Source organism: Corvus kubaryi, unplaced genomic scaffold, assembly GCF_017639235.1.
Source record: "Corvus kubaryi isolate FWS band 111438036 unplaced genomic scaffold, C.kubaryi_AGA036_p1.0 76, whole genome shotgun sequence".
Lineage (NCBI taxonomy): Eukaryota > Metazoa > Chordata > Aves > Passeriformes > Corvidae > Corvus > Corvus kubaryi.
Window position 1 is genome coordinate 10416180 of NW_024582063.1, and position 15315 is coordinate 10431494.

General features: G+C 40.8%; 1 long non-coding RNA gene across 2 annotated transcripts in view; it reads left to right on the top strand.

Moving 5' to 3' along the window:
* The window catches only part of LOC121675913, a 71737-nt gene that overhangs the window by 29700 nt on the left and 26722 nt on the right, over positions 1-15315 (top strand). Inside the window, exons 6-7 of one of the 2 annotated variants that reach the window (XR_006020278.1) lie at positions 3302-3376; positions 4786-4917. This is a non-coding gene — a long non-coding RNA (uncharacterized LOC121675913). Of the gene's footprint in view, positions 1-3301; positions 3377-4785; positions 4918-15315 lie in introns of those variants that run through there. The other variant, XR_006020277.1, reaches the window with a different exon arrangement.

Consider the following 15315-nt stretch of genomic DNA (forward strand, 5'->3'; position numbering starts at 1 on the left):
TCTTACAGATCTCACTCAGATTTGGTCCATTGGGTAGAGAGCTGACTCTTGTGTTTTGCTACTCCAGGGAATTTTGCTTTACTGAATTTTTAATGCTTTTCTGCAAAAGATACAATGTAAGTTTTGACAAAAAAAAGAGACATCAGATATACTTTCCAATATTTTCTGGTTCTGGGACTGAAAAGCTGCTGCAGCTAATTTATCCTTCGAAACATTAGGCACTGCTATTGAAGACATGTGGAGAGAAATAGAATGGAAGTGTCCAATAAAAACATGAGTTTAATGGAAGATTTAAGAATACAGAACTTGCAGAAACAATGTTGAATATTATAATGTTTTCATCCTACAACATTGTTATGTTGATTTTTAAATGCAGTTCTAATGAAAATAGTATCCCAGCTTACGGTTGAGCTGCAGTCAGCTCCCTTTGTGCAAAACACCAATTGATATGGATGAGTTATGCCAGCAAGAAATAAAGATAGAATATGTTATTTGAAAGCCATGCTTGTCAGATAAAAGGGGGAATAAATTATTCTGTACCTTTGAAAAAAATACATTAAAGATACAAACAGTGAAGAGAAAAGCACTGGGTGAAGAAATACAGTTAAAAGAGCACATCTGTTTCAAATTCTTATTTGGGGCAAAAGATCCCCACATATGTTTTTATTTTAAATTTGCATGTGTGTTGTTATCCTTGTGTTAACTATTAGGTAAATAAACGTATTGAGAATCCATTTTTCAGTGAAGTTTGGTTAGGAGTATTTGTACACACTGTGTGAGAGATAATTTGAAAGCTAATTGAAGCTTTGTGAGGAACCAATTTCCTCCATGTCCCTTAACTTTAAATACCTGCCTTTTGTGTGTTAGCACTGATCAAAGGCATTTATTTATTTTGGAAATGAAATGATTTCCCCTTTGGTTATGTTTTTGACATACCTTACTAGAGAACAGCATAACACCACGTCACAGCTACAGCTGTAGCAAGACTGAACTGTAGAGGAAAGTCATTTGGTTTTGGTTAATGAGAATCATGTATTCAGCTGTGATTGGCTTAGACAGTGATTTTAGATACACTCAAAGTGTAATAAGTGTTCTACTGAATAGATAGGGGGATCTCATGCCAACAAACCTAGCTGTTTGGGCATAAGTAGGAGAAATTCCAGTGCCGTTGGAATCTTTGGTAAAAACTCTATCAGTTTCCTTCAGTGGAACTTGAGTTTTACCCCGCAGCCCTTGTACAGGTCTCTCAGTCTCAGTCTGCACCTTTATAAAGATTTGTGGGGAAAAATATTCACTTTATTTTGCAAGGCCCATGTCATTAGAAAAAACTACTTGTGTGAGCAGAACATCCTCTTCTGCTTTTGCCATCAAATTAGAGTACCTAACTTAGGAGCCTTAACCCTTTCCAAGGTCAGTGAAGAGAGAGGGGGAAATTTATCCCACCTGGGACCTGATTCATCCTCTGGATGTGATTCAGGAGGGCGCTGCCTTGTGCTTGCACAGGTGGGAAAAGCCAGGCTGTGGAGCTCCCCATTACTGCTGCGCTTCCCTGGAGAGCAGGAGATCCTTGGGTGGTCCAGAGAGCACTGATAGGCTCTATCACGGACACTCTGAGGAACTGTTGCAGGAATATCACAAAATAGAAGTCAAGGGGACATCTAAAGTTATTCCCTAAGTATCTGGGCAACATGAGTTCACCTCCTGATGTTGACTAGGGGAGCACACAGGCGAGAAAGAATTTTTACTGCATTTTGTAGGAGCTAGAAATGCATTGGGCCTTCGAATGAAAATAACTTCGTGGACTAATTGTGCTCTCTTCTTCACTGCAGAAAAGTTAGTGATTCAATATCATTGCCTCTGCCACTTTATTGCTCCAAGAAATAGTCATAAAAAGCAGCAACAGAGTCATTACAGAACTCTATTAAAACCATCCCTGTGCCTCTAACTGCTGCAAGTTAAGAAAAAGGCTTCTGGGCCAAAGTTTTTTATCCAAGATTTTTGCCCTCTGTAGAGACGAAGGAGACTAAAAAAGAAATCCCTGTCTGTAGTTCTTGCCAAATAGGCATGGCTTCAGTGTTTGGAGAGTCCCTCTTGGGAGATCAGGAATGGTTCGATGTAGAGAGATTTACAGAGACTTATAACTTATAATGAAACTATTATCTTTGCTCTCTCTCCTCTTTCAAAATCATATAAAGTCAGGTGGTATGTTCTCACAGCAGTATTAGTAGCTGTCAAGTCAGATATAAAGCAAAAAATATTCCTGACTTGGGTAAAAGCTAGAACTGAGGGCGAAACTGTCAGTGAAGAAGTGATTTTTGTGTTGTCTTCAAAAGGAAGGTGTTGCTCTTGCAAATCACTCTCTAGAAGATGATCTGGTGCCAAGTCTCATTAATTTCAGCAGGAGCTTCGTGAGAGCCTGGGGATTCTGCCTTTCTGAGCAGTTTATGTGACTGAGGCTGAGATGGAGAAAGAGCTTTGTGTGCTGGAGGACAAGGTGGGGAGCTGCTGGCAGGGGGAACTAAGCAGGGAAGGAGCAAAGGGGAGCTAGAAAGGTAGTAATGCCATTACAATCAGAAGAGTTTTCCAGAGTTAAAATCCAGCTGAAATACATTCCCTGTTCTGCTTAAAAAAATACAGCCCTAATAATCCTGGATTGCCAGGGATCAATCCTGCCTCCACTGAGAGCACTGAAGTCTGCTAGTTGGTTTTACAAGCCTGGGGTTTCAGCCCCTGTCAGATCATTCACAGACATATGGTTCAGCCTTTCACAAGGTTGCCAGAGCACTGCAGGGTTGGTTTATACCCTCCCTTATTTTCATGCTAAGATGGAAACATTTTGAAACCCAACCTGGGAAAAGTGAAATTCTCAAAGAAAACACAGAAGTCCCTGTTAAATACTCTGGAGCTCATGTAGCATTATAAAATTCTCCAAAGCTGGCTTGATAAATGTGGGAGATTGAGGATGCATCACCCTAATTGTTTGTAGATTTTCATCCCCTTTAGCCATCAAAAAATTGCTGCGGTGGTAATCATTGCAGCTGATGCTCTTAGGAGGAGAAATTCAGATTGTCAGACTGAGGCATCCAGAGGAAGAAAGTGAGAATATACATTGAAATACACACTTTTCCTTTTCGTCGTGTGTTTTCCTGCAGAGGAAAATTTGTTCTTGGGTTTTTGTTTGGTTGGTTTTTATTTTTTTTCTTACCCTGTTTAAGATCCTCAATTAAAAAGTTTATTTGGTTACTGTAGGGGCTGGCCTGCTAACCTCCTCCTCAGACCAATCCTACCTTCTATTTCACAGAGGTCAGCACCATCCATGCCAGAGAAGGTTTTGGGAATCACTGAGATAAGTGTTGCTGAAGAACCTGTCTTTATGGTAAGTTTCTCCTTTCCTCTCACCCTCTTTAATAAAAATTTTGCTGTTGTGCTGAAGTCTGAGCACTTGTCATTAATAATAATTTAAAAATAGTGTCTACAAGTTTAAAAAGACTGATTGAAAATAGGACTATATGTGATTTTTGTGCATTCAGAGTTAATACCTAATCTATTTGTGCTGTGTTAATATAAATTTGTTTCAAATAACTTTGTTACTTTCAGAGATTTGCTGTTTCAACTTTTTTCCCCAAGTCTCTAAACACTTTTAACCTTTTCTAAATCTTATTCTATGCTCCATATATATGAGATCTCATTTTGAACACTTACTGTTAATTTTTATGATTGGTGTAAAAGAGAAGCATGGAATCCAGGTCACTTGTATTGAATCCATGGGAAAATGCCCCTAAAAATTAATTTATGATGGACGAGATTGATGCTGAAAAGGCTGACTTAATTTGTTTCATTACATTGGAAAAATGAAGCTGAAGGCTTGACAGCACCAAACTGAGGTGGGCATAGCAAAGCCCATTTCTTGGCAATCTTCACTCGTAGCTTTGTCTGTGCATCTCTTTAGTGATAAGTAATATGCTGATCTTTGGCAGCTGCTGAACAAAATTCCAAATTAATTTTGCACCCTGGGGAGAGTACAACTCATCAGCGTGACGTTGTTCATGGTGTTTCTTTCTCAGAAACTTCAGTAGTGCAAAGAAGTGGTTCTGAAACAGAGACTGGTGAAGGGGGGAGCAGGAGAAATAGGGGAGTCAGAGTAGGAAGAGGGTACTTCTTACCACTGTGTTCAAGGGAAAATGGGGATGGAGGTGTGAAGACTGGGTACTGCTTAACCTGTGGAAAGCACCAGTCCTTAGCAGGGATTTGTACACCATAACTCTTCAGTGCTTTGTGAGCAATGCTCTGCTGGTGACAAAAGGATGTCACACATTAACTTCTGTTTCTGAACGCAACCATCTCAAAGCTTCCGAGATGACATCATTTCTCTTCTTTGCATTTATTGAATCAGATTAAATACGGAGCACATTCCTAACTTTAATGTCAGGATAGCTCTCAAATATGTTATTGTGAGAACTTCTGTCACAAGCAGAAGCATTAACTGCTGCCCCTTCTCATCTGACTAATGAAGGGAATGGCTAATGAAGCGAGAGTGCAAGAGTTCATGCATAATTTCATTCTATTTGAAAATGCTGGGTTACAAAAGTGTTATGAACTTCCATTTGTGGAAGAAAGCTATCTATTAGAACAGAGCTCCTACTTCAAGCTTCCTGCAGGGATTTTCTTAAGCGTTGCTTCTTTTGTTGTAGGGAAATGTAGAGATTCTGAAAATATTTTTCTGTTTTAAACAAAGGGAGCTGTGTTTCTGGGTTAGCCAATGCTTGTGCTGTCTGTGCCTTTCAGATGTGGTCTTGACACTCTGGATCTATCACAAGAAAAGCTGAGGGTCTGGCATCTGATTAACAATGATGGGAATCTACCTTCTTCTGTCATCAAAACTCAGCTGGGGGAAGATTAAATTTTCCTTTAAAATAATATATGTAAGTCCATTTGTAGATTAAGACAAATTTGAGAAATAAAGGGATGACTACCTGCTGGCACCTTCTGATGCATCCAGCAGTGATGCTGTAAGCTGCTGCTACCCATGAAAATGGGGTTCCCACATGCAAACATGGAGAAGCCTATAGATGCTTGGGTGTTTACAAGCACACAACGTGCGCGTGTTTATGGCAGTGCAACGGTGCATGGACTTTGGCCATGGAAATGTTGTCCATAAAGTGCAAGACCATGGCTGTACACATAAGTGCATTCCCTGCTGATTAGCAACCTGCCATAAACCCCTGTTGACACAGCTATTGGTTGTGCATAATCATCCTGCGCATTTTTTAACCATCACATTAAGATTCCCAGTTTCTTGTAAAATCAGTCACTGCAGTATTTTCTTTTTTTATTAATACCTGTGTGTATGAGGTGTCTGACAGAGTTATTATCCACTTTGGTGATGAAAAACTCCTGCTGAGGTCCGGGGGAACAGGATTGCAAAGACCAGCACGATGTCTGTCTTATAAAGCGCTCATTCTTCTGACTGACCATCTGTGTGTGAAAAAGGACTGCTCTTACGCAGCAGTAGTTTTGTTGAGTTTGGCCTTGATTTCTTTTTTCCAGATTCTGCCTAGCAGAAGGGGAGGGAGAGAAGGGAAAAAGCAAATTTCATTGGGGAATGGAGGAGGTGGGGGTGGAGGGAAGGAGAGCTGAAAGCTTAAAAAATGAGTGACTGGTAGAAGAGTACAGTAAAGTCAGTGAATAATTTTACTGTCCTGGTCTAGCAGCTTGGGAATGTGCCATGTTAAACAATAACATCTTCCAAGTAAGAAAGGCAGAGAGGGAGGGGAAAGTTGGGGCGAAGTGAGAGGAGGGGACTGGAGGTAACGGAGGGATTGGATCCTTGAGTACAGTCACTGCCAGTCCTTGGATCAGCTACTTTTTATTTTTCTTGGGTTTTTTTTCATTAAATATTTGACACTGAGTCAATGCCCAGGATATAAAAATCTGTACTACTCTGTTACCATTGCTTGACAAATAACATTACAGATAGGCTGCTGGCTTCAGGTTTTACCCAAATAAATTAAATCATTATTGCTTCTTTGGAGCCTTATGGACCTCACTTCTCTAAAATCATTGTATTGCACAGAAGGAAATCCAGAGGCAAAGATGCAGGGCTGCCATGCAGCTTGGCCTGGGTATGTTTTCGTTTCTCTCCATTCACTTACTGAAAATGCTATCCAGAGGCTTTTGAAGGCTTCACAGATTTATCCATGTTTTCCAAATGCCTAGTAGGGTTATCCATTGAGACACCTGCTGCCAGTTTGCTCTTAGCCTGGTGCACCTCTGGGATTCCAGCACACAGGGTATCTTGGTCAGTGTGATGAGCTGCTAGGAAAAATTAGGGTAGCTGGGTGCTTTGGGAAGCTTTGAGTAAACCCTACAGACAATTTCCTGCTCTGTTTCAGGCTGTTTTCTGTACCTGGTTAGCAACAGTGCTGTGCTGCAGGAGTGTTGGTTTCAGGTTTGCCATGCAGAATAGAGAGGGCTTTCAGGGCATGATGACCCAGAACAAAGGGGCTGTCAGTTTGCTGCTGGAAAAAACTTCTTAGCCTGACAGAGATGGTACATGAGGCTTGGGCAGCGGCCACCCTCAGCCTGGGTTTGGACTTGCACTGAATGCAATTTTTGTGGCATCTTGCTGACATCTGGTTTGGAGCAAACTGATGCTGTGACTGAATGTGGCCCTTAGTTCTTAGTTTAATTAAGAGTTAAGCTCCCACAGGTCTGATGCACCATCTGGTGAGAAGATGTCCCGTGAGTACCTGGCTGCTCACGTGTGGTGTGCCCCTCCTTTTCCCCCAGCGTCAGCACACCGGGACAGCGGCTCCCACCTGCTGCCGGAGCCACAGTGGATTTCATGCTTAAACTGCTGCATTTCATCAGTGGCTGCACAGACCCCCTGAGACACATTTCTCTGGAATGGAGCAGCAGATGAGAGCTTCAGCTGCTTGATTGACTGGGTGGTTTTTTCAGGAGGGTGTGAAATTTTAGCAGGCTCAAGGTTTGTTTTGCAGGAGGAGAGACAGGACCAAAAACCCAAGAACATTTCTGGGATATTGGGTAATTTCAGGCATTTGAGCCAATGCTGATAGGAGGCAAGCCTGAGATCAACATTGAACTGCTCTGAAAAAACCCCCTCCAAAACCAAGCCCAAACCAAAAAAAAAAAAACCAACCAGGAAAACCAAAATATATATAGGAAGCTGAACTTCCTACATCAGGTCCTTTTTTAAAAGAGCTAATATATCATAGGGTTGATGGATACCCAGCAAGAGGTAAGAAGGAGAAAGGTGTTGCTTTTGTAACTCATAACTCATGTCAGTTAAGAGGTATTTCATGCTTTTACGGGGATGGATGTGGAAAGCCTCCAAAAAATGGGTGAAAACGATGTAGAAAACACTTCGTCCATTATCTAGAACATCACAATGATGTAATAGAAGGAATGGCAACCACAGGAGTAAAAAGTTACTGACAAAAATCTGTTCTGTGTTATTCAAATTATTCCTGATCTAAAAATGGGGATAAGCAGTAAAAGGACAAGATTTGCTAATGGCACAAAACTATTCAGGAAAACCAAAACTCAAATCAACCCTGGAGATTTGTAGATACTATTAGGATGCTGAATGACTGAATCTCTTTTCTCAGGTTATTTTCTAATCTTAATAATTGAAGAGTGGTGAAACTAGCATAAACGATATCTATGCCATGACTAGCAGGAAATAGCTACTCCCACCTGGGGGGAAACACCTCATTATGGCTAGCTCTGAGAATGTCACCTCAAAATGATGGCAGAGTCATCTAGAATACTAGGATTTGGTAGAAGGGGAGTGGAAATCAAAGTAGAGAACAAGAGCATTCTACCACAGACCATCCACACCTGATCTTCTATGTGGAATTCTGAAAATATTTAATTTAGAAATCCAAAGGATTTTGAGAAAAAAAGTGAAGATATGGATCATAAGGATGATATGAAATGACTTCTACATGACAAAGGGCTTGATGGGTTTCCTAGGCTGGAAAATGGTGACTCTGCGGGCAAGATGACTGTTGTCTTTAAAAGCCATAAGAGTGAATGAAGGACAGAGAAAGTAAATAAGGAACTATTTCTGCATTCATTGTTTCTCACTAAACGAGGACCATGAACAAGCAAAAGGAAGGGCAATGAAGCTGTGGACCACACTGGCACATCTTGTCCTGGACAAAAGCATCAGCAGGTTCAGAAAGGGAGCAAGCAAATTATAGGAGGATGGGTTTGTGAGTACCCACCAAACATGAGGGTGCAGGTGCAAACTCTCAGTTCAGGAAGTCTCTAAGCTGGTACCTTCCTGGAAGCTGGATGGATACAGCAGGGAAATAATTACTCAGTACATACCCCTTTTCTTATAGCTGTTTTTAGACTGAACTCTGTAGGCCTTTGATTGGCTCAGATGGTAGTGCCAAATTCTGAAATATGTTTTTTCCCCACTTGGTAGGATAAGAAATTGCTTCTTGTTGGTCTGGTGCAAGTGATGGAACACATCACTGAGTGAATGGGGAGGGTGTTCTGTGATGAGGATGGCTCTGCACAGCCTTTCAGGGGAAGCAGGCTTGTGGCAAGGGTGCCCATATTCCTCTCTGGCTGTTCAAGTGGAGGAGATGACGGAAAATACTACAAAGCAACGTGCTCTTCGTTTGATACAGATCATCTGTCTTAAGTGATTGAAACCACATTTTTGCACCAGAGAAAATGACTGGCCACAGTTAGTTTGGGAGATGGAAGTCTGCTCTGGGAAAGTGAACAATGGCTGATCAGAGGGTCATGTTCTTGCTGATAGTGTGGCTGCTGCTGTTTTTTCCATATCAGTGTCAAAGAGGGAAACCAGCAGCTCATGTGCCAGTGGGAGGGATATCTGTTACCAATGTCAGTACTTTGTAAACTACTTCACTATACTCCTTGTCGCTTCTCCTTACCTCTTAGCCTCTGCTTTAATAAATATTTTAGATGGAGAGATATTCTCTACAAGAACTAAATGTGCTGTGTAGATGTACCGTAAATGTGTAGAAGAAGAGAGCCTCCCTTTACCACCTGCACTGGGTTCAACTCACAAAAAACTGATGGTAAAAATGAGTAGAACAGACTTAGTCAGGTGAAAAAGTAAATATGTTCTGATTCAGCCATAAAAGCTGATATTAAAAAAACCCAAAACATCAAAACAATTGATAGATCTATGTGAGTGTAATTTAAATGAGTTATGCTGAGGTTCTGCAATATTTAGTTCATGTTGTGAGGGTTTTTTTCCATTTCTGATTTTTGTCCAAAACTGGAAGTGCAAGAAATCCCTCAAGAAAGGCAGTTCTGGAGATTTCCAGCTTATTTCAGGGCTCTAGAGATTCAGATAGTTTGGGTAAACCTGTGAACTTTTGGATGTTTATCTGAACTGAACCTGAACTCTAAATCTTCTAGGGTTCACCCAGATAAGTCATAGGGAGGAAGGCCCATAATGATAATTTTAATGTTATTTTCTCATTCAGCCATGGATATGACCCTTCTCAGCCTCCTGAGAATTTCTTTGTGCTGCATGGAACAAAGAGAAAGCTAAATAGTGTGTATCATATACGCACAATTAAACACTGCATGCGCCATTACGGTTTCAGCTGCTATACATCCCAGTTGCTGGTTGCTGTCTTTGTAAGAGGATTTAGCTAGAAAATAGATGACTGTTTCCAGCCTGGCATTGTCTTTAGTGATATCTTTCATGTCACATGAAGATAACTTAGGGGAAAAGCGCTAGAAACAAAATTACTGAACTACAATAGGCAAAGCAATAAAAAGCAAATAAAAGCTCATTAAAAAACCACATACATGAACATTTAGTGTTCATTCTGTCAAGTTTTAAGAAGTCACTATAGTAAAATTTTCCTTGTCTGACTGTATAATCACAGCATCTGTGTTCTTGATGTTTATCTATGGAGACCTCTGGAACACAGTGGAGCAGTTTATAGTCTCTATTCTACAGAAAAGAATTTTCTATAATACCAAAGATAACATCATACCTTTCTTGATGTCAAAGGCAAGGCCCTAGATGATTTTTCTTGCTGCAGGATTTTTCTAGTAGAAGTTAATGTAGGAAAGCCACAGCAGAATGAGGAATGGCATCAGGATTTCCCTCTACTTTGTCAAATTATCCACACACATCCCATCATACTTAATGAATATCACTGGATCACATTTGTACTCTTGTATTTCACGTCCAATGTGTGAAAAGACCCAGAAGTGCACACTGGTCTAGCTCTCATGTCTTCTGTCCTTGTGAGACTGTATCAGGAATAACTGTGCTCTTACACACATTAACACACAGGTGTGGTGAAAACAGAGTGTATATAGTACCACAGTGTCCTTCCAGGTGCAAGAAAATGAATTGCTAGAAAAGTGCATAACTAGATTTCATTGGGGGAACTGGCAGACAAGTGCTCTGGTCGGAAGTCTGGAGAGGCAGCGTGGTTTATGCTAAAGCTTGCTTCCCAAATGCCTTCCCAAGTCATGCTTCTAATGTTTGTGAAATCACTGTGACTTTCTTGTCACATCAGAAATCATTTATGACTTTGGAGCTGCCTGTCAGTGTAGGGGAAATTCAGAGGAGCTCATTTTATTTTTCAGGGGAATTTGGAAACCATCAGTGCTGTGTTTGAGCTCCCGGGTTTTCCACAGGACGTGGTGTTCCGCAGGACTGCAGGACTATGCTACTCTCATCAGCTTCTCTCCATGGAGTAGCTGCATGTTGAGACATTTTCAAAACTTTAAGGACTGCTGTTGGGTCCTTCAGGCACAGGAAGTGTCTCTTGCTAAGTTCAGACTAGACTTGTCCACAGATTTTTGACAGGAATCTCAAACTGCAGTTACTTTATCCTTTTGAAGAGAAACTATGTGGGATTCAGTAATTTTATGGGATTTCCAGATTTTTGAAATTTGGCTAGCTTTCTGTTTTTCTCTGAGTATGGATCCATGCAGGCATGAAGTTCACAGATACAAAGCTCTGAAAGCTGTACTTAAGGACTGATTTTCATCAGTCCTTGTGAATGGAGTCTTCCAGCCTGGCATACTTACATTGCACACCTTACTTCACACTGTACTCCATCTTCCTAAAATATCACCTCCTGGAGAGTATGCTTGAAAAAAACCACGGTCTAAACCTCATTCAGCTTCTAGGAACACCCTATCAGAAAAATTTTGGGTTTTGTCTCCTATTGAAGCCAATGCAGTGGAACACTAAGTGAGAGAAATGTATTAATGAACAAATCCTCTGTAGGGAATGGCTTAGAAATGCCATGCCAGCAGGATGCAGGAATACCTCCTAGCTGTATTTAACCCCATGTGTGCAACTGTGTTTATAGAGCAGATCAAAGAAAATGAGCTTCTATACACAAGGTCCAAGGAGATCTGAACCAGGGGAATTATATTTACTTGAATGCTAAACCACAGTGAATTTTTTATGATCAAAGATTGCTCTGGGGCTTTTCCCACAGACTGAACTCTCAGCCTTAGCTTGAGATGTAGGTATAAAATTGATTCAAATGTTCATTGTCTGAAACTTTTTTGGTTTATCTAAATATGCAGTGTTCCTCTGCTTCTGTCTTAATATTGATATTTATTTCGTCATCCAAAAAATGGTTATGGCTTTTTTTTGAAACCAGAATATTGGAAGCAATTTTACAAACTTGAATCCTTGCAAAAAATACTTAGATGTGAGTCTTGCAATGTCTTTTACTCTGAAAATGTTTTAAAGAGAAGTTCAACTGAAAGCAGGCCACCATCATCAGTGAGGTTCTAGTGCTGATGCAGATTCCTCTCAGAGAAAGTGAAAAGCTAGGCAATAAAATGGTATTATCAGTGGAAATGAAAACATTCAAAGGAGTGAAGCATAAGAATAAGCAGTCTCTTTCACATGCCCTCAAAAGAGATCTTTCAGCTGGGGCTTCAGATAAGGAAACATTTCCAGTAGAGGTGCAATTAGGAGAAATAATCAGGTTGGTTGAACTCTGGGTGAATTGACCCTGGACATCATTGTGGCTCAGGTCTGATACTCTCTGTGGAGAGATTCTTCCCTGAGTCCCAATGCCACAGGTTGAAGCACCGACTCTTAATAATGCCAACCAGTGGGGCAGCTAAGATCCTGATCTGAATGGGGATCTGTGCAGTATGCTTTGGATCCCCTTTATCCCCAGGGCACTGTAGCATGCTGTGATGCTTGATTTCCCTTGTTGCACTTATTTATTTGTGAGTTGTACAATCCTGTCAGCTCACAGCCCAGTTGCTTCTCTCCTGATGAAATCTGAGTATGGTGATTAATGTCTTGTGTTTTGTTCTGCCATGAGTTGCCATGGAAATGAGCTTGAGGTTGCAAATCTAATGAAGTATCCTATATTGTGGAACAAAGAAGAGCAGGAAGTGGTGACACTGTGGGCAAGAAGCCTGATGTGGAAGTCTCTTGTCTGAGATCAGTATAGGTCAGCCTGGCAGTCCCAGTGCTGTCTATCTTGTCTTTCAGCGCATTAGGAAATCTTACTAGAACTTCCTCTGATTAGGGCTCATTCATTACATAAATGTGGATTTTAGACCCTCATTTCCACAGCTCATTTCATGGCTGTGAAATTCTTGTTTCTTGCTGGCTTAAAATTTTTTACTTGCAGAAAAAGGAAGAAAATACGATTAAAAGCAAAAATATATGTGGGGCAAAAATTCAAGAATGGCTGAGAAAAATGCCAATGCCCTCCATTCTGGTCCAGGATGCAGTGCTCTGTAGTGGATGCTGAGAAGATGTGTAAAATCAGAGCAATGTTAGAGTAATGCTTTAACTGTTAAACTGTCAAAACGCTGTTAATCTGCAGTGGAAGGACTTCCCAGGGCAGGGGTTGTGTCTTGACCTTTGTGTTTTATAGTCAGTGGTCCTCACTTCCTTCTCTAATACGCTTCAAAATGATACAGAATTATGCAGACTGAAAGAAACCCAAAGTTATTAGGAGGAGTGAACAGCTGAACAGCTACTATTATTGTTTCTTAGTCAGTGATGCTGCCAAGTGTGTAGGAAGCTGAATTCTTCTTGTACAAGTATTCCCCATAATTTGTACCTTAATTTTTACTACGCTAAGGAAAATCACTTCCTTTCCTGGGGTGGGCTTTCTTCTCTTTGGGCATGTGAAAAGGCTGGAAAACTGTATGGATAATGCAGTTGCTCAGTGCTGTCCTTTTCCAGAACTGTGGTGTGTGCAGCGTGCAGGATTGTGCTGGGAATTTCCCCCCTTGTGCTTGAGCCCTGACTACGATTTATAGGAGAAGGATGGAAGTCTTGACATTTGGAACACAGCAATGCCTATTGCTTATTTCCCAGTAGAACTTTCAACTTAAAAGATTTAGATGCTTTTCTTTATTAAACGGAGTGAATACTTCAGTGTTTTCAGCTCAAAGCCCATCAGCATATCTCCACATTTTGTCAAGGGGCCAAGCTGCCAATTCTCAGTGGAAGTGCTGTTAGCAGTGGTGGTAATCCAGCATGGTGGTCTAAGAAAAGGATAGGAGCCAGAAATTTGTGCTCAGGCTCCAGTTTTCTCCCTTGTATTTGGCTACAGTCACCAAAACCAAAGCTCTGAAAAAATGTGTCTGGTTTGTGATAAACTAGATGGTCACCCCAGTCAGGACCTGACCCCCTTGCTTTTGAAAATGTTATCCTGTACCTTTGTGCCTCTGTTTCTTGATCCATCAGCTCTCAATGATGCTATACTTAAAACAGACTGGGCTGCTTGCTGTGCAGTGGTTAAACATAAAAAATAAATGTGCAGATGGTAGACTAGGTTGTTAATTTTGGTCTGTAACTGCAAACTGAGAATAGAGTAGGAAAAGTCATGCAAAACAGGAGTATATGTTTGAGACTTTAATGTCTGCCTTTAAATTTCCATCTCTGTGTGTCTCTTTCTCTCCCTCTCTAAAGTACACATGTCCCCAGGCCTCATACTCTGGCATCCAGCTCATCCCTGCTGTCGCCACAGTGGCATTTGGCAGTCCCTGAGGTGAGAGAGGGAGCTGAAAGTGTGCTGTAGGGTGTCCTGCAGCTCTGCCCTGATGCAAAACACATTTCCCACCTCTAGGATGCTTTCTCATGTCTCCCCTTTCTGAGTGTTCCCTCTTCCCCTGCTCCCACAGGGAGCACTCCCTTTCCTTCAAGCAAAGTTTTATATTCCAATTACTAATTTTAACCTGATTATTGTTTGCAAAACCAATAATTGGAAGAAGTCAGTCATTGCTTAACAGCTTTAGTGTTAAATCAGTTCCAGCAGCTTGCTGGGCTGCTGCTAGCATGAATCCACGTGCTTCTCAGCTAGATGCTCTCATCTCTCTCCGCTGCACTCTCTCTCTCTCTCTCTCTCTGAGATCCTTTGCTGGGTCCATGTGGGGCTGGGGATGTAAGCACTTCAGAGGAGTGTTTCAATATATGGTTATGATTCTAAGTTTTGGCATCAGCTTTTATTACAAGTTGTTGACTGGCTGGAGGTGTGAGAGAGTGGGAGCAGGGAGGGTTCTCGGCCATGTGTGAAGTGAGAAGACAGCAGTAGCAGAAATAGTACAATAACTCTTCTCTGGAGCATGAAAATGGGGTCTGGAGCAATCCGCTTGGCCCCTAATCTCTTGTTAGCTCTGGGGTTTATAGCATGGACTGTGACAGTTTTGCTGCAAGGAAGGGTCAGAATTTCAACCACAATAAAAATTGTAGCTCAAGTTAGTAGCATGTAAAGTATTTTGGTCTGGCAAAAAAGGGGCACTTAAAGTATGAAATCCAAGCCTCTGTTTTAAAATAATACCTATCCTATGTACTGGTGCTCATTTATGGTATTGAGTGTGATTTTCTTGTCTAAAAATGTAATAGAAATGTAAGCAGATGTGTTTCTATGATAATTCAAAAAAAAAAAGCTCCTGAAATGCAGCAATTAGGTTTGTATTTTATATTATGCAGAAGTTAATACTTTATAAATAAGATCAGTAAATGCAACCATAATTGAAAATGAAAGCAATAATAATTGTAAGATTAATTACAATAATATTATAATATTATTATTGTACTACTAATAATATTAGTACTATATTAATAACTTTGTACTAATAATTGTACAAAATTATTAGTAAATGGCAAGATACAGAGTAATATCCTCTGATTAGCAATTACAGAACCTGGAGATGAAAAGGTAAAACTAAACTCAAAAAGGAATGAAAATACTTCAGGGACAGAATGCTCACGTTCAGGCTCTTTGCTGGAGTGATCTTGTGTAGCAGCCTTAAGACACCAGACATTATTTCTGTGTG